At 38.3% G+C, this 25,451-nt stretch overlaps 1 protein-coding gene across 1 annotated transcript in view; it reads left to right on the top strand.

Moving 5' to 3' along the window:
- The first annotated feature begins 4,359 nt into the window (after positions 1–4,359).
- Positions 4,360–25,451, top strand: part of LOC121415169 (protein piccolo-like) — a 63,103-nt gene continuing 42,011 nt past the window's right edge. Inside the window, exon 1 of the mRNA XM_041608314.1 lies at positions 4,360–4,462. The gene's annotated coding sequence lies outside the window, so the exon portion shown is untranslated. The remainder of the gene's footprint in view (positions 4,463–25,451) is intronic.

Consider the following 25,451-nt stretch of genomic DNA (forward strand, 5'->3'; position numbering starts at 1 on the left):
GTACTATCTATGGTGATGCTGAAATTGGCAAACGTGCTTCGAAATGGCTGATTTGTGGATATAAAACACTCCTTTTGTTTTGTACACAATTTTTTCAGATTTTCCTTATTATCTTTCAAATTGCATCTTGCCTCCTTCTGAGCACAGCATATGTCATGAGAAAATATAATTTACACCACATATGTCAAGGTCAGGAGATGATGTGAAATAAAAAAAAGGGGGGGGGGAACATGTGTGCAAAACAAATAGAGAGTTGTCATGGGAGTTGTCCACAAAATCAGCTATTTTGAAGCGCATTTGCCAATTTGAGGATCCCCATAGTACAACAGGACTTTTTAAACGTTGATACCTTGCTTATTTCATAACCAATTTTGATGAAACTTGCTTTAAATTGTTCCTCTCATTTTACTCTTTCCAATAAAATTGCTTACACTGTTAGAAAAAATAAAAGAAGTTCCTGCAGCAGAGTCTCGAGAACACCTGTAATCTTACCGAATTGCGTAATCTTACAGGAAATTGGTATTTGATGTATGGAATCTTACAAATTTCCTTGAATAAAACACCCTTTTCCCCTTTTTAAACAGACCTGTTCTGTTAAATTGCAGAAAAATTCTTGTTTTATGAATTTACAGAATGATTCTGTTATTGCTTTCTACAAAATCTTCTGTTTATTTTCTGTAAAATCACGGGTTTTTTAACAGTGTATCTTTTGGGGTTTTGGTTTCCTTTAAGTCGTATCTCACCCCCTATTCTCCCGACTCCCATCATGGTCCATGCTACCACGTTGCTGAGATCCACATGATAAAGTTAAAATGCTGCCACCCCACCAAAAAAAAGTGCAATATGTGTTCACTCGTGCATTTAAGTTCAATTTAATAATTTATGAAATTTTGCTTCTACAACCAAAACTGGTCACGGTTGATCATTAATTTACCACAATACCGTCCCTTAGTTTGCAAGTTCTAAAGGAATTTGCCTCTAAAAAACTGACAAAAATTGGAAGGCTAATTCCTGCCCAGCCTAACAGTTTTCATACCCTTTGTTTAAGTGGGTATAGTGCTCGCTCAAGCATGAATAGTTTTCCAACTTTTCGTTGTCATTTGAAAGTTGACTTTATTGGCTTCCATATATGCAGGTGATACCCCCAAAGTGATATATTTTTTTTATTTGGCAGCACTATATATATAATGTAAGTGGGCCCTCAGCACAACGAGTAGTGCAGGTACTCATTATTTAGTGTATAGATAAACTTGGAATACAAAAATAACGACGAGTGAGACGTAGCTCTCATGCTTTCTTTTTTATTGCAAGTTTTCGGCCTTCGTCAGGCCTACAAGAAGGCCGATGATAAGCTTGCAATAAAAAAGGAAACCTGAGAGCTACGTCTCACTCGTCGTTATTTCTGTCTTACAAGTATATATATAAATATATTAAAGGTCAAGTCCACCTCAGAAAAATGTTGATTTGAATCAATAGAGAAAAATCAGACAAGCACAATGCTGACAATTTAATCAAAATCGGAACTAAAATAAGAAAGTTATGACATTTCAAAGTTTCGCTTATTTTCAACAAAATAGTTATATGAACGAGCCAGTTACATCCAAATGAGAGAGTCGATGATGTCATTCACTCACTATTTCTTTTGTTTTTTATTGTTTGAATTATACAGTATTTCAATTTTTACGAATTTGACGATAAGGACCTCCTTGCCTGAAGCACAAAATGTTAAAATAATGGAATTCCACGTGTTCAGGGAGGAATGAAACTTCATTTCACATGACAATGACGAGAAAATAAAAATATTTCATATAATAAAATACAAAAGAAATAGTGAGTGAGTGATGTCATCAACTCTCTCATTTGGATGTAACTGGCTCGTTCATATAACTATTTTGTTGAAAATAAGCGAAACTTTAAAATGCCATAACTTTCTTATTTTACATCCGATTTTGATGAAATTTTTAGTGTTATGCTTGTTGAATTTTTCTCTTTTTATTCAAATCAAGTTTTTGTTGGGGTGGACTTGTCCTTTAATAATGCGAGCGTCTGCTCATATATTCTGACCCGATAGGGGCAGTTTTAAGCAAATTATAACATTTCTGAAATAGGCCAAGGTCTCACTAATTAAGTAATGCTATATACTCTTAAGGCCGGGCGAGATGATTTTGGGCGCGATTAACATGAAGTGGGATATTCTCAACAACATCACTGAGCAATTAGTACGAATGTAAAGATCGAGCATGTCGAACTAAAAATAGGTGATATACACATTTTTTTAAAGGGTGCCGTTTCAAAGACTGCTTGCTGTGATTCATGAAGAGAATACATATCTCACTAAATTTGCCTATCAAATAATGCGATCGCTACTGCGAGCATGCAGATTTTTGGAAGACATTGATGCTTTTTTAAAGCATGAAGAGAATTCGTAGCTTAAAAAAAATAGAATAACGAGCAAGATAACTTGTGCAAATTGACTCTAAATAAAGCTCCATGTTACACTCGAGAGCAGACTACCTCCCTGAGTGGCGTAATGAGCCAAAAACTTTGAGGGTCAGCTATAGCTGTGACCATTGGCGGCGGAAGGCAAAAAAAATTAGGGGGGATCGTCCCCCCACTTCAAATTTAGGGGGACACGTCCCCCCCCCCCCGCTTCCGCAGCCTATGGATGTAACGTATTGCATACAATTAATAAAAAGTTGCGAGCGAGCAAAAAAATTTCAAGACAAAAATCAAATTTTGTGATAGATTTTTATACAATATTCAGAAAATAATATTATTTTTCACAATTCTCTTTCATTTTCTTTCCCTTTCTAAATTTTTTTCTTGGTCGATAAAAATTTGGGGTGGCGGCAAGAGCCCCAATCAGGCCTCTCCAGCTGTATGCCAGTGAATTCTCCCATAAAAGGGAATGTGAGCGCGAAGCGCGAGTGAAAGTTTTAGTTTTACTTAATGACCTGATTTTTTTTCGATGTTTTAGAATTTTCCCTTCCCGTAAGTTCATTCACTTTTTCATTCTTATCATATACTTCTATTCTCGTGGAGTGTTGTGGCCCAGTGGATTAGTCTCCGGACTTTGAAACAGAGGGTCGTGCAGGGTTCAAATCCCATGCAGCCATTGGCGTAGTTTCCGTCAGCAAGAAATTAATGCACATTGTGCTGCATGCACTCAACGCAGGTGAGGTGAACGGGTATCTGGCAGGAATGAATTATTTCCTTGAAATGCCGAGCGCGTAAGCTGCTTAACTACAGTCAGGGTGATCCTTTGGAAACGCATTGAGACGTTATTCATAATGCGCTATACAAGAACTGACTATAATCATTATTCCCGGGTTTTTTTCTTCATGTTGTACTAATTAAGTGATTGGTGGGGTCCTGGGAGCAAAGCCCCAGGCAGCACCAGAATCTTGATATTTCCAGAGGACAATAAAAAATGACATCAACATTATGTAATCGTGTGTATTTGAGTTTTATCCGACGTGTATCAATTAACGTCTGGGACCGACCTTTAACGTCACCATCCGAAAGACGTGAACAGGGCTCGAACCTCGAACCTCTGCATCAATTTGTAACTTCCCCACAGCTTGGATTACAGGCGCACGCCACAACGCCCAGTGTGTGTGTGTGTGTATTTGAGTTTTGTCAGACGTGTATCAATCAGATATGATTATTTACGTCTGGGACCGACCTTTAACGTCACCATCCGAAAGACGTGACCAGGGCTCGAACCTCGAACCTCTGCATCAATTTGTAACTTCCCCACAGCTTGGATTACCGTGAGGCGCACGCCACAACGCCCAGTTACAAGTTAATCTCATAATAACAAATTGTGTTAACAGTTATAAGGTCGGGCAACACGGAAAGTGTTAAAAAGAAAACATGTGACCGAACGCAGCGAGTCAGCTTGAAAAGTTTTGTGTAATTCTTTCAATATTTTTTGTAGTCTTTTCACTACTATATTACTAGTAGTTGCAATTCCTTATACGAGATTATTGGGTAAATCCCGATACATCATGGCCCTGGGAATTACGGCCAATTTTTTTTGTTCTGAATGTCAAGTTCTAATACTATAATGTGGAAATTTGAACCACTCCCCTTCATCATTGTGACCCCCCCAAAAAAAAAATAAAAAAATAATTGTTGCTTGTTTTTTTTCCTGACCAAAATTGTGTGTATGTAACAAGTCAAAACTATTATTGCTACTTTATTTAGGTTTTGATATTTCTAGTGTAAGTATACTCGTTATTTTTATTTTATCTTCTATTCCCCTTTTCTCTCTCCATCTCTCTTTTTTTTGTTCTTTCTTTTTTTATGCCCTGGTATCTGCAAACCCCGTACCTGGGAACACGTGCTTGCGGCCCGTGCTCGCTCGCTAGCTCTCGATTGCGCGCGGTGCGCGTGATGACCCAATCGACCCAACAAACATGGCGACTTACTGGTATCCGATGTCTGTGTAGTGTCAGTGGTAGGTTTTTCTTTTATTAGCCCGTTTTCAGGTTGATGAGAATTTTGAATATTTTTCGGTTTACGGAGAAGTGCGGCCCGAATTTTAATATTTCTTTTTGACTAATTGGATTCCTGTGCATCTGAAGTGTAGTGTAGGCCCTAGGTTTAATGAAGTTTCGGCCTCTGTGATATGAATATGATCAATAATTAATGATGTGACTGAGAACTGAGATTTTTTGTGTGAATCAAACGTGGGCTGTGCTGGCCTGTGGCTGCGCTGCGGCTACCTTTACTGCGGCAGCCCGAACACGTACTGTGTTCGGGCTGCGAACAGCTTCACCCAAGCTCACCGGATCCGGACCGGATCGGCCAAAAGAGATTCGGGAATTTAATAATTATTAGAAATATTACACAAAATTTGGATGAAGGAATCAATACATACTTACAACTTAAGGCATAATCGTGATATAGTCCCCAAATCCAAAAGTGGGGATCATTAGAATCACACCTACCAGAACGCATGAAAATCACTTCCTTTCTCCAGAACACAGTCCCCAACTCTCGCACAGCTCTGTAGCAAAATGATAACACACACAAATGAAACACACTGTACATAAACACTAGGGTTCTCTCCCTATTATATACTCGTGATACAGTCCCCACTCAATGGGAAATCAAGTTCGATTTTCACGGCGGTGGGGACAGTTTAAACAGTATAGTATACTCGTGATCCAGTCCCCACGCTATGGGATACACAGTTCGCTTTGTACGCAGTGGGGACGGTTCCAACAGTATAGCTATACTCGTGATACCATCCCCACGCTATGGGATACACAGTTCGCTTTGTACGCAGTGGGGATAGCTCCAACAGTATATATACTCGTGATACCGTCCCCCCACAACATCAAAGCGTGCTCGTTCAACAAGAGGATGGGGACAGTTTCCCGATGCAACGTGACAAGGATAAAACACATTTGGGTATGGTTGCGGAAGTTGGGGGAGGGGTGGGGGGGGGGGGGGGGGGGGGGGGGGGGGGGGGGGGAAGGACTTCAGCCCCTTCCTTTTTCCAAACATATAAACGTAAAAATATGACCATAAGATTGTGATTTACTGTGCATCTTCAGTTTCCAATGTAATGCACTTTACCCACGAATGTAATAATTTTTGATCGCCCACAAATGCCTTCATAATTATGAAGCACAAAAGTGCAAAGTCTTTTTCCAGACCCGGTTAATTAAAAATTATAATACAAGTCCAAAGTCTTTTTTCCAGACCCGGTTGTTTAAAAAATTATAATATAAGTCCAAACTAAGATACCATAATGATATTCCAGTGGAATAAAAATTAAAAATAGAGTTTAGTCTTTTCTCCAAACCCCGATATTCCAAAATTATAAATAATACAACAACAATAACAGTATAACTATAAAGACAGCCCCCCCCCCCATAATCTTATTAATGCTGGCTAACATGGACATATTTATAGCATAGTCTTTCAGCCAGACCCAGTTATTTTTTCCAGAATAACGCTAATAGTAATAATAAGAATAAGAAAAACTCAATATCTAAGACCAAACAATCCTTCAACCTAAAAACCTATTTTAAAAAGAGGTTTTGAGTGTTTTCTTTATTCCAGACCTAATCAATTTTCATAAGATATGAAAAAAAATCAAAAAATGAATATACTACTAATAAATTAATATTATTATGAATTGAATACTAATAAATTAATATAATTATTAATTTATTAGTAGTAGTATATTCATTTTTTTTTTAAAGATCTGGGTCTGGATGTAAGACTACGCTATATTTCCATGTTATTTAATACTAATAAGAGAGTGGGGATCTTTGTTACTTTTTGACTCTTTTAGAAATGATTTGTAAAACTGGGTCTGGAAAAAAGACTTTGGACTTGTATTATAATTTTTAATTAACCGGGTCTGGAAAAAGACTTTGCATTTTGTGCTTCATATGAAGGCATTTGTGGGCGATCAAAAATTATTACATTCGTGGGTAAAGTGCATTGCATTGGAAACTGAAGATGCACAGTAAATCACAATCTTATGGTCATATTTTTACGTTTATATGTTTGGAAAAAGGAAGGGGCTGAAGTCCTTCCCCCCCTCCCCCGCCCGCCCCCCCCCCCCCACCCCTCCCCCAACTTCCGCAACCATACCCAAATGTGTTTTATCCTTGTCACGTTGCATCGGGAAACTGTCCCCATCCTCTTGTTGAACGAGCACGCTTTGATGTTGTGGGGGGACGGTATCACGAGTATATATACTGTTGGAGCTATCCCCACTGCGTACAAAGCGAACTGTGTATCCCATAGCGTGGGGACTGGATCACGAGTATACTATACTGTTTAAACTGTCCCCACCGCCGTGAAAATCGAACTTGATTTCCCATTGAGTGGGGACTGTATCACGAGTATATAATAGGGAGAGAACCCTAGTGTTTATATACAGTGTGTTTCATTTGTGTGTGTTATCATTTTGCTACAGAGCTGTGCGAGAGTTGGGGACTGTGTTCTGGAGAAAGGAAGTGATTTTCATGCGTTCTGGTAGGTGTGATTCTAATGATCCCCACTTTTGGATTTGGGGACTATATCACGATTATGCCCAACTTAAGCCGGAATATTCACAATCCTCAAAACGAAGAAGTAATGTCCCAAAACTAGGCAAAAATGGAGGGATGTTTTTCCGATGTGCATTAAAAGTCGTTTGTACAGGAACCAATGGAGGATCGATATAGCCTTTTGACGAGGCAACGAGATAAATTTGATTTTTGTCAGCAAACAGGCGAAAAAAACAAAAACAAACAATAAAAGAAAAATATACTTAAAAAATAAAATGATAATTGAATATGCGGAATATTTGTGAATTTTAGTAAGTTCGCATGTTCATCAGATTTGCCAATAGCACTAAAGTCCATATAGAAAATATAACTTAAGGCCCCGACAAAAGGCTACATGTATCATTCGATGCGTCGGAGAAAGATACATGAATATTCATGAGTCTAGTTCCGTAAATTCTTGCTTTTCCCTTTGCCTGATAACAAGTCAACATACGGCTTTGGTTTTTTTTTGAAAGAAATAACATATTTTCTTTTGAATTATTTGTTTTTTCTTTCTCCTTCATTTTTTTTCTTTTCTTCTGTTCTATTTTATTTTCCTTTGCCCTTTTTTTATTCTCGTTATTTTGTTCCCCTACCTTCTCTTCATTTTTGGGTCGGTTTTTTTCTTCCTTTTTTTTAGTTTTCGCCTTTGTTTTTTTTTATTCTTTTTTTTCTTCTCTTTTTTGTCTCTAATTTTCTTCTTGTCTTCTTTGTTTTCGAGAGATAATACTCATGGGGTCGTACTGCAAATTTTTTATCATTATTATTATTATAGAAATCTACAGATATAGGTAAATAAACAAGCGAAGAAATAAATTAATACTCATATATTAAAGGATATTTTCAGGGGCGTACCCAAAATTTTCCGTGGGGGGGGGGGGCAAATTCGTCTGCCCAAAAATTTGACAAGCAAAAAAAAAAAGAAAAGAAATTGTCTTCAACCAGAAATAAATGATTTCGTACCAGAAAAAAAATTGACAAGCAAATAAGAAAAAAAAAAGGTCTACAAGTTCAAAAGAGGGGGCACTTGTGGCTCGTCGGGATCATTTGTGATTCGTCATGGGGGCAGGGGTACGTCCATTGCATGAGTTATGACTCGTCAGAGGGGGGGGGCAGTCTACCCCCCCCCTCTCTCTCTCTCTCTGAGGTACGCTTGTGAAAATATCCGTTGATCAAAATTATTGAGTGATCAGCAAATCATCTCTTTAAGATATTGATGCCCATTTTCTGGAACCCAGCAACTGAAAGGTCTGCGCTGACTCAGCCTAGAATCTAGAGGACTCCGTGATGTGAAATTATTTTAAAGACATTATCACGGAGTCCAATGCTGGCTCCCACATATTTTAATTTTGTTCTTTCTCTCTTGTTATGTTTTCCATTTTATTTATTTTGTATACTGTGCATGCATGAATCATTCTGTCAGTTTGAATTGTATGTTGTATGTTTTATTGAGAATTTAAAATAAATAAATGAAATGAAAATATATGCAAATCTCATTATCATCCAACAACCATTTTCATATACTCTTGATGCTTATATCAATATCAATTTGTAATTTGTTTGAACGGAGATTATAAGATGATCATGAAATATGATTAAAATTCATATGTTTGTTTCTAGATTACTATGTAATCTTTCATCTTGTTGGCATTCTTTAAGCCTCAATCATTGAGTATATAAATCTCTGCGGGATAAGTATAGGCCTGTAATTACAAAGAATTGAATTGCTCATTACATATAGGATGCATAAATTCGCCGGGAATCTTGCTTATCTGATTGTTTTCCTGGCATCCAAGAGGCGCTTTTTTCGAATACGTCCCGTTCTTTATCTTAATTGTTTTGCTTATAAGAATTAATGAATAATAATGATGACACTAAATCAGCTTACTGCAGTACCACTGAAGTATTGATGCAGAAATCAAATTTTGTGATAGATTTTGTCATAACATCCCAATAAAAGTCAGGCCTTTGTCATGAACCTTTTCCATTTTTCTATAACAAGTGCGTCGCAAGGAGGCTGTGGGGTGGCCTTCCCCATCCTAACGCCCCCCCCCAAAAAAAAAAGAACATGAGAAATGGTGAGAGCGAAGGGGAAAGCAATGGCGAAAAAGATAGCTTTGCGGGATTTTCTTTCTTTATAAATATTTGCTTCCGCGCAAGTTTGCGGGGTGTCTGGAAAACGAAGACAGAAGACCGAAGACCGGGGACACGTATCACACTCGTGTGAAAGCGTTTGTAGTTCACGCACGAAGTGTGTACAAAGCAGTGCAAAGTGTGTACAAAACACGTGCGCGGGTTAGAATGGACTTTGGACCTTGCCCCCTACACATGTTCTCCCATTGACAATACGTGGTCCCCGGTCTTCGATCTTCGTTTTCCAAACCCGTTGTTGGGTGTCTGGAAAACGAAGACAGAAGACCGGGGATCGCATCCGTCTAGCTAAAATAAACCATTATTATGTTCAGGGGGCCCGTTGCAGAAAGAGTTGCAATCGATTGCAACTCTAAAAATCATGCGCAACTTCATTTTCAACCAATCAACAGCGCGCATTTGGGACTTGCGATTGATTCTGGGGCTTGCGTTTAAACGCAACTCTTCCTGCAACGGGCCCCTGATCAAGTTCAAGAATATTGTGATATTGGATATGTAATCAGTTATGATTGGTTGATAAGTTAATGATTAATATGGATATCGTGATGTGAATGCTAATGATTGAGCAATATATCGCGCTCAGCTGGCATTAAAATTTTCGTACCATTGACATAACACATGTCCCCGGTCTTCCATCTTCGTTTTCCAGACCCGTTGTTGGGTGTCTGGAAAACGAAGACAGAAGACCGGGGATCGCGTATAATTTTGTCTAGCTAAGATAGGCCTATAATATTCAGCACCAGTTCAAGAATATTTTGATCTTGGATACGTCATCTGCTATATATGATTGGCTGCGGATAAGTTATGGTTATTTGTGTGAATGTTTCTAGGACAATTACCCCCCGGACAATTATCCCCCCGGACAATTTAACTACCCCCGGACAATTATCCCCTCGGACAACTACCCCTGGACAATCACTCCCGGACAACTACCCCCGGACAATAAGCCCCCCGAGGACAATTACCCCCTGGACAATAACCCCCGAGGACAATTATCCCCCGGACAATTACCCCTGCCTGAGGACAATAACGTACAAGCAGTCTCAACTTAACTGCCGTTTGCAACTATTTTACTACCATTGACATAACGCATGTCCCCGGTCTTCCATCTTCGTTTTCCAGACCTGTTGTTTGGTGTCTAGAAAACGAAGACAGAAGATCGGGGCCATCGCATCGATCCGTCTAGCTAAAATAAACCATTATTTTATTCAGATCAAATTCAGGAATATTCTGATATTGGATATGTAATATGTTATGATTGGTTGATAAGTTAATGATTAATTGTATGGATATCGTGATGTGAATGCTAATTGATTGAGCAATATATCGCGCTCAGCTGGCATTAAAATTTTAGTACCATTGACATAACACATGTCCCCGGTCTTCCATCTTCGTTTTCCAGACCTGTTGTTGGGTGTCTGGAAAACGAAGACAGAAGACCGGGGATCGCATCCTTCTAGCTAAAATGCACAATAATTATATTCAGATCAAATTCAGGAATATTCTGATATTGGATATGTAATCATTTATGATTGTTTGATAAGTTAATTGTATGGATATCGTGATGTGAATGATAATTGCATCGAGTAATATATCGCGCTCAGCAGGCATTAAAATTTTAGTACCATCGACATAACACATGTCCCCGGTCTTCCATCTTCGTTTTCCAGACCTGTTGTTGGGTGTCTGGAAAACGAAGACAGAAGACCGGGGATCGCATCCTTCTAGCTAAAATGAGCCATAATTATATTCAGATCAAATTCAGGAATATTCTGATATTGGATATGTAATCAATTATGATTGGTTGATAAGTTAATGATTAATTATATGGATATCGTGATGTGAATGCTAATTGATTGAGCAATGTATCGCGCTCAGCTGGCATTAAAATTTTCGTACCATTGACATAACACATGTCCCCGGTCTTCGATCTTCGTTTTCCAGACCTGTTGTTGGGTGTCTGGAAAACGAAGACAGAAGACCGGGGATCGCGTATAATTTTGTCTAGCTAAGATAGGCCTATAATATTCAGCACCAGTTCAAGAATATTTTGATCTTGGATACGTCATCTGCTATATATGATTGGCTGCGGATAAGTTATGGTTATTTGTGTGAATGTTTCTAGGACAATTACCCCCCGGACAATTATCCCCCCGGACAATTTAACTACCCCCGGACAATTATCCCCTCGGACAACTACCCCTGGACAATCACTCCCGGACAACTACCCCCGGACAATAAGCCCCCCAAGGACAATTACCCCCTGGACAATAACCCCCGAGGACAATTATCCCCCGGACAATTACCCCTGCCTGAGGACAATAACGTACAAGCAGTCTCAACTTAACTGCCGTTTGCAACTATTTTACTACCATTGACATAACGCATGTCCCCGGTCTTCCATCTTCGTTTTCCAGACCTGTTGTTGGGTGTCTGGAAAACGAAGACAGAAGACCGGGGCATCGCATCGATCCGTCTAGCTAAAATAAACCATTATTTTATTCAGATCAAATTCAGGAATATTCTGATATTGGATATGTAATATGTTATGATTGGTTGATAAGTTAATGATTAATTGTATGGATATCGTGATGTGAATGCTAATTGATTGAGCAATATATCGCGCTCAGCTGGCATTAAAATTTTAGTACCATTGACATAACACATGTCCCCGGTCTTCCATCTTCGTTTTCCAGACCTGTTGTTGGGTGTCTGGAAAACGAAGACAGAAGACCGGGGATCGCATCCTTCTAGCTAAAATGCACCATAATTATATTCAGATCAAATTCAGGAATATTCTGATATTGGATATGTAATCATTTATGATTGGTTGATAAGTTAATTGTATGGATATCGTGATGTGAATGATAATTGCATCGAGCAATATATCGCGCTCAGCTCAGCTGGCATTAAAATTTTAGTACCATTGACATAACACGTGTCCCCGGTCTTCCATCTTCGTTTTCCAGACCTGTTGTTGGGTGTCTGGAAAACGAAGACAGAAGACCGGGATCGCATCGATCCGTCTAGCTAAAATAAACCATTATTATATTCAGATCAAATTCAGGAATATTCTGATATTGGATATGTTATCAGTTACAATTGGCTGATAAGTTAATGATTAATTGTATGGATATCGTGATGTGAATGATAATTGATTGAGCAATATATCGCGCTCAGCTGGCATTTGCAATTTTACTACCATTGACATAACACATGTCCCCGGTCTTCGATCTTCGTTTTCCAGACCTGTTGTTGGGTGTCTGGAAAACGAAGACAGAAGACCGGGGATCGCGTACAATTTTGTCTAGCTAAGATAGGCCTATCATTCAACACCATTCAAGAATATTTTGATCTTGGATACGTCATCTGCCATGATTGGCTGCATATAAGTTATGGTTATTTGTGTGAATGGTTCTAGGACAATTACCCCCGGACAATTTAACTACCCCCCGGACAACTACCCCGTGGACAATCACCCCCGGACAATTCCCCCGGACAACTACCCCCCGAACAACTACCCCCGGACAATAAGCCCCCGAGGACACTTACCCCCCGGACAATTATCCTCGAGGACAATTACCCCCTGGACAATAACCCCCGAGGACAATTATCCCCCGGACAATTTCCCCTGCCTGAGGACAATTACCCCCATAATATCATCCCTTCTCTCAAGCATCAATGTTAGAAGCGGGACCCTTTTTAAGTTTTGGTCGGTGGCACAGGTTTTTCAAAATATTTTCTATTTTATCTTACCTTGATAATTTTTTCTTTCTCTTTGATATTGCTCTTTTTCCTATTGTCTCACTTTCTTCTTCTTTCCGTTTTTTTTTGTTTAGCGGCGCCTTCTGCATCATGAAAAATGGGGGGGGGTCTTGCACCCGAAATCTCCCAATTGGCTATGCATATATTCATCAGAAAATGTGTAAACTGGCCCTCATACTAAGTTTTCATAGATCAATTGAACACGATTAGTCATAATAATCACAAATGCTGAATATCTCCGATTCCAACTGATCTGATTTTTTGAATATTTATTTTGGGTTCAATTTCAGGAAAGAAATCAGGCAAATAGATAAAACGTAAAAAGACACCTTTATAGGTAAAAATATATTGAAAGTCGATAACACATCTATCAACACTAACACTGTCAAGTAGGACTTATTAATCATGTTATTTTAAAACAATTCAACTAATAAGAAGCTAAAAATTATGAAACGATAGGTGCACATTCCAGCAAGCTCAAAAACTTTATGCAAAGATAATACAAACAAGAACACCTTGTAATTTTACCATTTAGGCCCTAAATGGTAAAATTACAAGGTGTTTTTTTTTGTGTTTTACTCTTGGGTGAAAGCAACATTAAAGAAGGAAATTAAGTACCAAAATTACTAAATTGTAAACAATTGTAAAGAAGATGACATAATCAAAAACAGTGTTTTCTCTAAACAAATTGGCAATCATGATAGTTCGTGTAAGATGCATTTTAAGGACGGTACGTAAGAATTTATAAGGAAGTAGACCTATGCAAATCAAATAATGCGACTGAGTAGCGTGAGCTGAAAACAGGCGCGTACGCAAGGGGGGGTTCGGGGGTTCAACCCCCCCCCCTTTCGTTTCCTTTTTTTTTTTTTTTTTTGCTTGTCTCCCCAGAGGTCGGTCTGGTCAAGGAGTTATCTGGCAAGAGCCTGATAACTCCTTGGTCTGGTTACGGACATTTCCCCTACCCAATAATGTATATGACAGCAATAATGAACAGAATCTCATGTTTCCGACGAAAAACACAGAAAAAATTTCCGCTCGCTTCGCTCGCTCCATTTTATTATATCTTTTATTTCCGCATGTCGCCGACATGATCACGGTATCGCCATTAACAAGGCCATACATGATTATCATGATGTATACTTATGAATACAAGTGAACCAAGACAAAGACATACGTTTTCTTACAAAATATGTTTTACCAATATGAAAACCAAAATGACGGAAAACGTTAAAATGTCGGTTAGCTCGCTCCGCTCGCTCGTAATAATTTATGAAATTCCATAAGTATCTAGTCTCCTGTTCAAGGCCGTAATATGAGTGTTACGATAGAAGGACATGTAGCATCGACTAATACTTGATTTACTAATAAACTATTGACAAGAAATGTATGTTTTGACGGGAAAACGCGAAAATTTCGGCTCGCTCACTCCGCTCGCTCGTAATTATTCATGACATTTCTCAAGTTTCTAGTGTTCTGATCAAGGCCATATCCAGGCGCGTAGCCAGGGGGGCGGTCGCCCCCCCCCCCAAAAAAAAAAAACGTCCCCAAAAGAAAAAAAAGAAGGGAAAAAAGGAGAGGAGAAAAGGAAAAGGGAAGGAAGGAAAGGGAAAAAAGGTAGCTTTGTGTTTTTTTCTATTTATTTTTTATTTTTTTCTCAAAAGAGAAACTCCTTCACTCTTCTTGCTTTAAATTCATATATGAATTTTGCTTCCGCGCTGCGCGCGGTTAAATGACAATATTGAAGTTCTCCATTGTTCCCCCACCTTTTCTCTAACCCTGTTTTTCCACCTCAGCTATGTGCTTCTTGCTAGTTTAAGTTAAAATTGTATACATTAGGGCATGAATTTGAGTAAGGTTAGGCCGAAGTAAATGTATGAAGTTATCTTTTTTTTTCAATTGATCGCGCAACTTCTGGTCTGGTCGGCTCCGAGCTGGTAAAATCTTTATATCAGTTTCTGCCGTCACCTCCATAAAGTCAGCTTCTCCCGCTTTTCAGCTCATTACTATAAACAACCATAATTTGGGGGCAAACAGGTTCCTAATTTAAAAAGAGGAAGGTATGGACTTCGTGTCGTATTAAATAAAAAAGTACAATATTTTTTTATCAAGTTGTATTAAACTTCATGTCATTTCCCTGTATACATTCATCTCCTGTCCTGTTTTGCGCCCTCAGTTTGAAATTTTGAATGACACTTAAGTTTCTTTATATTCAAAATGAAGCGCTTCATGATAAGTCGAAAAAATTAATCATCCTTTATTATATAGATAGATAATTTCAATAAATCACAGAAGTTTCAACTTTATGCGCACTATTTTCCTTGTAATGAAGTTCAATAATCTTAGAAAATCAATTGAATTAGAGACGATTGGGTATTAGAGATATCTACATTTGATGAAACGTCCGCCCTTTGAAATTTCAGAGTTTCATTGCTCATCGCTGGGAGGAATATCTTTCTCTACCAATATTCTCCTCTGTTTTGCGAGTTAAAAATATGCACTGATGCTAAATTGTTTGTAATCAAATCTGATCTTTCCAAAGAAAGTTTCAATATATCTTTGAGAATACCCTTTTCTCGGGACCCTTTTTGTGGCAAGAAAAATTGATAAGTCACTTTAGCTTCCGCGCTTCGCGCGGAGTTATTATCATTTTAATTTCCTCCATTGTATACCTCTTTTGTGCGTTTACAATCACTTTTGAAAACAAGGTTCAAAATCGCAATATAGTCAACCGAATTGGAGGTACTAGAGACAAGAGAAACGGCTCCTTTTCATTTAAATTCATGAAACACTAAAAGCTTCGCGCTTCGCGCGGGAAACTCCCCTCCCTGCACCCACCCCCTAGGGAGCGCGCTTCGCGCGCTCTGTAAGTGTTGGCACGCTTCGCGTGCATTTACCGCCCCCTCCAAAATGAAATCCTGGCTACGCGGTTGGCCATATCATGAGTGCTACGATCCGAAGGACATGTGGCATCGACTATGATACCAACAAACTATTGACAAAAAGGTTGTTTTCAACGCAAAAACGAGAACATTTCTGCTCGCTCGCGGGTCATGACCGCACTGTTACATACCCATCCCCTCTTAAATGTTATTGTCTTATTTGCAGCGCTGAAAAAAAGAAAAAAAATCATCACCTCCCCCCGCTCATCACTTTTTAGAGACTGGGCGGGAGATTTAAAAAAAAAATCAGCTCGAACCCCCCCCCCCTTTCAAAAATCGTGCGTACGCGCCTGGCTGAAAATATTAATATTTAGACCTAAAAAGGACATTTTACAGAGCACTTTCAAGAAAAAATCAATTTGTAAATTGAAAAAAATAATGAAAGCTCGATATCCGAGATAAAATATGTTTTGTATATTAACGTCAAATCTTGATATTTTAAGCTCCATATATGTGAGCGCGAAGCGCGAGCTGAAAATTTTTGGAATTGCATGTATATAATTTAACCTGAGAATTGACTATTCTGGGCAATGTTTGTGAACCTGAACAAGATGCGTATGTAACTAGATAATTACTGCAAGCGCAAAGCGCGAGCAGAAATTGTTATTAACTGTCCTAGCATTATCGAAAAGGGACCTGTTAAGGACTGTTTGTAGGTACCCACGAAGACGGTATATATTTCAATAAAGCATTTTTTTAACATTCCGACCTAAAAGAATGGTAATTACTTTTTGTATCAATAAAAGGGATAGGTATGTAACGAAACAATGGATGCGAGCGCGAAGCGCGAGAGGAAAAATGAAGAGATTTCAGACCTAAAAGCGGGACACTATTCATATTTTGTAAATCATAAATAAGATATAGTTAATTGGGTATCATTACTAATGCGATTGTGAAGCGCGAGCAGACAATTATTGATATTATGATGTGAAACTGGATAATTCAAATAGATATTAAATAAAGAACATGCAGGCTATCGCGCATGTTTTAGATTTAGACCTAGAATCTGGGCTTTCTGAATACATTCTTTAATGGAACATTATAGACAATAGGAACTTGGCAAATCAAACAATGTGACCACGCAGCGTGAGCTTTAAAAAAAATGCTGATATGTAGACAATAAAACGGACATTTTACAGAGCACTTAAATTTGTGAATGAAAAACAATATTGAAAGCTCGATGTCCGAGCTAATTATGTTTCGTATAATAAATTCAAAACTTGCTCCATATCAGCCTACATGTATTGAGCAAGATACGAATCTCATCGAACAGGCAATTCTGGCGCGAAGCAAAAGCAAAGGTTTTTTTTATAGTAACATGAAATATTTTTTTTTGGCAAGTCTTCCCCTCACATTATTTCATTCACTCGTCTTCCTCCTCTTATTTTCCACTTATCTTTTCATCTTCTTTTCCTTTTATCTTTTCTTCTTTCTCTCTTTTTTATGCTCTGCCAATTTTTTTTCAGGGGAGGTGGGCACAGCAAATCTCAGGGGGGGGGGGAGCCCCCCGCCCTGAGACAGCCACTAGCTGCTGTGTTCTTAATTTCTTTCTTTTCCCCTTGTTTTTCTGTTTTCTATTCAGATTTCATGTTAGCATTTTCACATCCCGTTTATTTTAACCTCTTTTCCATCCCTTTCCCGCCTAAAATTTCCATTTCACTTTGCCATCTCTTTATTTCTAACCCCTTTCTCACTTGTTTAATAGTAGGCCCTATTTCAGGATGATTAGATTTGTTCACTTCACGTCCTTTTCCTTTCTCCTCTTGTTTCTTTATTCTCTTTCCCTCTCTCATTGTTTGTCTCGCCCACAAGAGGTGAAGGCGAGACTAATACCCCTTTCATAGTGAGAGCCGGCCGAAGTGGAGTTAGTCCGGAGTCCAGGAGGAGTTACTCCACTTTGGAGGGCAATATGAAAATTCTGAGATTAGTTGATCCGGATTCAAAGCGGTGTACTCAACCCACTTCCAGAAGAGGGTTACAAACGGAGTTACTCCGCACCGGAAATGCGGTATGCACTTATCGCTGTGATCTCGCAACACGTATGGCGCGAACTCGCTTGGAAACCATGGCAACAACTGCGGATACACCGCTGCGGTATTTGCCAATATGAAAGGGGGTTTAAAGTCGGTCCGCAGTACAAGCGTATAAACTCAATCCGGAGTTATTCCGGAGTAACTCAACTTCGCCTTCAGTATGAAAACGGTATAAATGTCGTCCGCCCGTCGATTCCCAGAGAGTGTTAGCCGATTCTGCGGTGCAAGATAGACCATAAAAGCCAATTCTGCATCGGCTTATGGTTCTGAGCCAAAAGCCGATGCACGTGTAAACAGGGCTTCCAAACGCGTGCTGAATGTTGCTGTCTCGAAATGTACGCGTGGGAACGTCTCGGCCGGTTTAACCGCAAAGTAGTAAGCAAGCGACGCACTATTGTTTCATGTTCGCCGACCATATGGAAAATACATTCACAAGGGCGCGCTTGCCACCTGTCTTAGGTCGATGACATTGCTTTCTATACAATTAGGTTTATTTTATACGGAGTTTTTAATGGGATGGTCCGGGCTGAATGTATAGCTTAATGAATAGAGTAGAATTCACGAGTATAATAAGAAAATTTCATCAAAATCGGATAACAAAGTTATTGAATTTTAAAATTTAGCAATATTTTGTTCGATCAATTATCATTCACATCACGACATCCATACAATTAATCATTAACCAATCATAATTCATTACATATCCAATATCAGAATATTCCTGAATTTGATCTGAATATAATAATGGTTTATTTTAGCTAGACGGATGCGATGGCCCCGGTCTTCTGTCTTCGTTTTCCAGACACCCAACAACAGGTCTGGAAAACGAAGATCGAAGACCGGGGACATGCGTTATGTCTATGGTGTAAAATTTTAATGCCAGCTGAGCTGAGCGCGATATATTGCTCACTCAATTATCATTCACATTACGATATCCATAATCATTAACCAATCATAATTCATTACATATCCAATATCAGAATATTCCTGAATTTGATCTGAATATAATAATGGTTTATTTTAGCTAGACGGATGCGATGGCCCCGGTCTTCTGTCTTCGTTTTCCAGACACCCAACAACAGGTCTGGAAAACGAAGATCGAAGACCGGGGACATGCGTTATGTCAATGGTGTGAAATTTTAATGCCAGCTGAGCTGAGCGCGATATATTGCTCAATCAATTATCATTCACATTACGATATCCATACAATTAATCATTACACTGTAAAAACGCTGTTTAAAATTTTAAGGACGTTGTTTAAGCCAGTCACTCTAACAACTGCTGTTCAAACTTTTTAAACAGATGTTTAAACTTTTTAAACAGTTGTTTGAACTTTTTAAACAAGTTGTTTAAAAAGTTTAAGCAATTACAAAAAAGTCTAAACAACCTGTTGTTAAAGTGACAGGCTTAAAAAACTTGCTATTTTTTTTTACTGTGTAACTTATCAACCAATCATAATTCATTACATATCCAATATCAGAATATTCCTGAATTTGATCTGAATATAATAATGGTTTATTTTAGCTAGACGGATGCGATGGCCCCGGTCTTCTGTCTTCGTTTTCCAGACACCCAACAACAGGTCTGGAAAACGAAGATCGAAGACCGGGGACATGCGTTATGTCAATGGTATAAAATTTTAATGCCAGCTGAGCTGAGCGCGATATATTGCTCACTCAATTATCATTCACATTACGATATCCATACAATTAATCATTAACCAATCATAATTCATTACATATCAGAATATTCCTGAATTTGATCTGAATATAATAATGGTTTATTTTAGCTAGACGGATGCGATGGCCCCGGTCTTCTGTCTTCGTTTTCCAGACACCCAACAACAGGTCTGGAAAACGAAGATCGAAGACCGGGGACATGCGTTATGTCAATGGTGTGAAATTTTAATGCCAGCTGAGCTGAGCGCGATATATTGCTCAATCAATTATCATTCACATTACGATATCCATACAATTAATCATTACACTGTAAAAACGCTGTTTAAAATTTTAAGGACGTTGTTTAAGCCTGTCACTCTAACAACTGCTGTTCAAACTTTTTAAACAGATGTTTAAACTTTTTAAACAGTTGTTTGAACTTTTTAAACAAGTTGTTTAAAACGTTTAAGCAATTACAAAAAAGTCTAAACAACCTGTTGTTAAAGTGACAGGCTTAAACAACTTGCTATTTTTTTTTACTGTGTAACTTATCAACCAATCATAATTCATTACATATCCAATATCAGAATATTCCTGAATTTGATCTGAATATAATAATGGTTTATTTTAGCTAGACGGATGCGATGGCCCCGGTCTTCTGTCTTCGTTTTCCAGACACCCAACAACAGGTCTGGAAAACGAAGATCGAAGACCGGGGACATGCGTTATGTCTATGGTGTAAAATTTTAATGCCAGCTGAGCTGAGCGCGATATATTGCTCACTCAATTATCATTCACATTACGATATCCATAATCATTAACCAATCATAATTCATTACATATCCAATATCAGAATATTCCTGAATTTGATCTGAATATAATAATGGTTTATTTTAGCTAGACGGATGCGATGGCCCCGGTCTTCTGTCTTCGTTTTCCAGACACCCAACAACAGGTCTGGAAAACGAAGATCGAAGACCGGGGACATGCGTTATGTCAATGGTGTGAAATTTTAATGCCAGCTGAGCTGAGCGCGATATATTGCTCACTCAATTATCATTCACATTACGATATCCATACAAATTAATCATTAACTTATCAACCAATCATAATTCATTACATATCCAATATCAGAATATTCCTGGATCTGAATATAATAATGGTTTATTTTAGCTAGACGGATGCGATGGCCCCGGTCTTCTGTCTTCGTTTTCCAGACACCCAACAACAGGTCTGGAAAACGAAGATCGAAGACCGGGGACATGCGTTATGTCAATGGTGTGAAATTTTAATGCCAGCTGAGCTGAGCGCGATATATTGCTCAATCAATTATCATTCACATTACGATATCCATACAATTAATCATTAACTTATCAACCAATCATAATTCATTACATATCCAATATCAGAATATTCCTGAATTTGATCTGAATATAATAATGGTTTATTTTAGCTAGACGGATGCGATGCATGGCCCCGGTCTTCTGTCTTCGTTTTCCAGACACCCAACAACAGGTCTGGAAAACGAAGATCGAAGACCGGGGACATGCGTTATGTCAATGGTATAAAATTTTAATGCCAGCTGAGCGCGACATATTGCTCAATCATTAGCATTCACATCACGATATCCATATTAATCATTAACTTATCAACCAATCATAACTGATGACATATCCAATATCAGAATATTCTTGAACTTGATCTGAACATAATAATGGTTTATTTTAGCTAGACGGATGCGATCCCCGGTCTTCTGTCTTCGTTTTCCAGACACCCAACAACGGGTTTGGAAAACGAAGATCGAAGACCGGGGACCCACGTATTGTCAATGGGAGAACATGTGTAGGGGGCAAGGTCTAAAGTCCATTCTAACCCGCGCACGTGTTTTGTACACACTTTGCACTGCTTTGTACACACTTCGTGCGTGAACTACAAACGCTTTCACACGAGTGTGATACGTGTCCCCGGTCTTCGGTCTTCTGTCTTCGTTTTCCAGACACCCCAAGTTTGCGAGGAAATCATGAAAATATAGTTTTCTCCTTTGTTTACCTTTCCCCGTTTTCCCATCTTGGCTTAATGCTATTTTGTTTCGTTGCGGCATCAAGTTTTTAAAAATAATATTTGGGAACGGAACTTGTATTAAGATTACAGGTCAAAGTAATATATTTCTTCAAATTGATCAATACCAACTTTTCCGATCCCTAGGTAAGGGCGGTAAACTATATAATAACAATGATGTCAATTACCCACAAAGGCTACTTCTTCCGCTTTTCAGCTCTTTACTAGTGAATTTATTTGGGGCCGCAGACGGCCTTATCATGAGCATGTAAAGGGGCGGTTATAAAAATTGTGAAAAAAATACAGTATTACTAAATGATGGAAGTTCATATGTCATCAATCTCCTGTCGCCTATTTTGCGCCATTAATTTGATATTTTGCATGTCACTTTTTGTTCCTAATCATACAAATACACTGTTAAAAATGATTGAAAAAACGCTGTTTACGACACGAATCACACAATTGTTTAAACAAGTATTTAAAATCTTAAACAACACAGTTTAAATTCAAAATTTGATTATCAATAATTAAATTCAAATATCAAATTATCAATAATTAAAGCTTGATTGTTTAAGAGTTTAAACACTTATTTAAAATGTTTAAACAACTACTGCGCAATTCACACAATAAATAGTGTTGTTTAAATTATTTTTTGACAGTGTAAGCACTTCATATAAATGAGCTCAATTAGGGGCGGAACCATGATTTTCAAAAGGGGGGCAAATTATTCCAATGAAAAATTTGACGAGCAAAAAAAAACAAGAAGAAAGATTTTCCAACCAAAATTAAGGAAATTTCGTCCAGGAAAAAATTGCTTGGCCAAAAAACAAAATGAAAGAAATCTTTGTAACAAAAAAAAATTATTTGGCCCGAAAAAAAATTGACAAGAAAAAAAGGGGAGGGGGCACAGTTCGGTTTTAACACCATTTTAACATCACAAATTTTCATTATGCTTCTCAAGGGGGGAGGACGAGCCGGCTTTGCCCCCCCCCCCCCCCGGATCCAGCAGTGAGTTCGATGTTTTTAATGTGAATTTGACAAGCAAAAAAAGGTCTTCAACATAAAATTGGAGGTCGTTTCGTATCAATTTTCTTCAGAAGGGGGGAGCAATTAAAAAAACCTATGCTACTGCCATGGTGATTTGAGATTATCAAAGCAACAGAATTTTTTTTTTAAACATAATTATTTATTCTTTACAATATCTTTATATTTATTTTAAAAGGAAGCAAAGTTGTTTTTAAGTATGTCCTTTCATTTAAAATCATATTCATTCCTTCCTAATTGCTATAACAAGTGAAAAAGATGAATAACATCAATAAAATCAGGATTCATATTTAAGAAAATCGTTAAGTTATTCTAAATGTAAAATTAGAATCTGTAACTATTTCTTTAATATCTCATAATCACAAAGGGAATAGTCATAATACAGACTAAAAGTTTCTACATGATCTAGATATCTCTTAATAAAATTATAAAACACAATCATGCTATTCGTAAATTTTATGTGTTCAGTATATAAAACACACACACACCAAGAGAACAGTCATGCTCCCCCCCCCCTTCCCATAAATAAATCATAAAAAGAATGAAAAGGAGAAAGAAATATAAGTTTATAACAAATGACAAATAAAAAAAAACATTTATTATAAAAACACAGAATGTAACAAAATAGCAATATATATGAAATAAATTATTTTCTCATTAATACAGATTTTTTTTTTCAAATTAAAATGAAAAAAATGGTATTGAATTACATGCCTAAAACACGATTTAACTGAATCGAGGCGACTTGCCGAAAGTTTTGACTTACATGCATATTCATTAAACTGTTTTGTAAAGGCAGAGACGTCATCTTATGAATATTTATATACGCATGCGCAGAAACTATTTTCACGTTCTTCAAACATGGCGATCTCGCGATTGGAACAAAAGTCCGAAAATTGACGTTCTTTCGAAGGATTTTTTGGAATTGTATACATCAGTTTTAATTGAAAGTTAAGCTAATTTAGGAACAGTTTGTTTAGGTAAGATCGATATCAATCGTTAGATTTTTAATTCATTATTATCACCGGTTTTCTAATGCCAAACATCGCGAAGTTTTGTACTCCGGTGAGAATGCATGGAGTTACTCAGGACCCCGACACTGTCTGAAGACGTGTCGGGGTCCCCGGGGCAACGGCTACCTATACCGTACAGTCACTGGCCGTGGCTGAGTTGACGTCGCTGCGCGCTCGACTGCGGGTCGTGTCTAACGTAAAAAGCTGGCAGCCGTCTGTTTTAAGGAGTTTAAAAAAAATTAATCTCCTCATACACAGACAGCGGCTTAACTGCAGAATACCCCGCACATTTCAAATTTTCATTACCGGTACCTCAGGCTCAACGTTGGCGAGCCAACGACCTGGCTATGATGTGAAGAATCAGATATCGAATCTTCATCATGATCACGTCAGGATTGATTCTGACAGAATCAATCCTGACGTGATCATGATGAAGATTCGATATCTTGTCAGTTTACGATGTGGCCCGTACTTCCGAGCCATACGAATACGATTACACACGCATGCTTGTACTCTCGCGCGCATATACCGTCGGCGAGCCAACGACCTCAATGACGATGTGCCTACTATGTGCACAACATAGATGCCCTCCGCTGCACAGTACATATTTTTGACTTTTCACTAGATTGCTTGGATTCACTGTGCACCGTAAATGGCGTAATGTTGATATGAACTGAAGTCAGCAACCTAATCATCATGATCATACGAACATGTGGCGAACAAACTGCCAGCATACCGCATGCGAATCTATGTTTGCATGATTTGGTTGCTAATTTCAGTTCATATCAACATTACGGTGCACAGTGAATCCTAACCTAGGGAGCGGCCGGGCGGGAGCTCCCTGGGTTAGGTGAATCCAAGCGATCCGCGAAGCGATGTCTACGCCATGTAGAGCAACGACGTTGAGATCAAAGCCGAAATACAGCCAATCCCGATCACGATATTTTAAAAGAGGTGGATATATTGACATCGAAATGTGACTGAGAGACTTGTCATGACATTTAGGAACAAATATTGGTGATGAGGCATGCTGGTAACCAGCCGGTGTGAAACTGCATTAGTTCCAATAAATGGACCAAAATGAAGCTGATTATTCTGTTTTGGCCTGAAATGCACCAAAACGAGTAAAAATGAACTTAAAAGGAAAACAAAAGTAACTTACTTCAGCTGTTGCGCAACTTCCACTTCCCTGGTTTATCCGAACTTCATATACAGATATGGCCATTGAGTCCCTGTGTAACTTTTGATTAGCCAGGAGGCTTAGAGTTAGAGAGTAAAAATCATTTACTAATGTATGCTTACTTTCAACGAAGCCAGGGATTCTATTGCATTTATCTACACATACCGCCAAAAAACCTCAAACTTTTGCCCCCATTTTGTCAAAAAATGGAGAATGATCATCATATTTTTACAAGTTAAAATTCATCATCTGCCTTTGGGAAATGGTTTTCGAACCCTTATTGCAGTTATTCCTAGTCATGTGTGACTGATACAAACAAGTGCAGTGAGAGACACTTTAAAGTATAATTTTGTATTAGTGATTATTACTCTCTGTGCATCTCCGGTAGTTTAGGGGCCTGTTTCATAAAGGACTTGCAACTGTTGTAACTTTGCCATAATGGCAACTACCATGGTAACAGGGCTCAGCAGGCAATCACAATCAAGGTTTCCATGGTACATGTAGTTGCCATAATGGCAAAGTTACAACAGTTGTAACTCTTTATGAAACAGG

Source organism: Lytechinus variegatus, chromosome 5 (genome assembly GCF_018143015.1).
Source record: "Lytechinus variegatus isolate NC3 chromosome 5, Lvar_3.0, whole genome shotgun sequence".
Lineage (NCBI taxonomy): Eukaryota > Metazoa > Echinodermata > Echinoidea > Temnopleuroida > Toxopneustidae > Lytechinus > Lytechinus variegatus.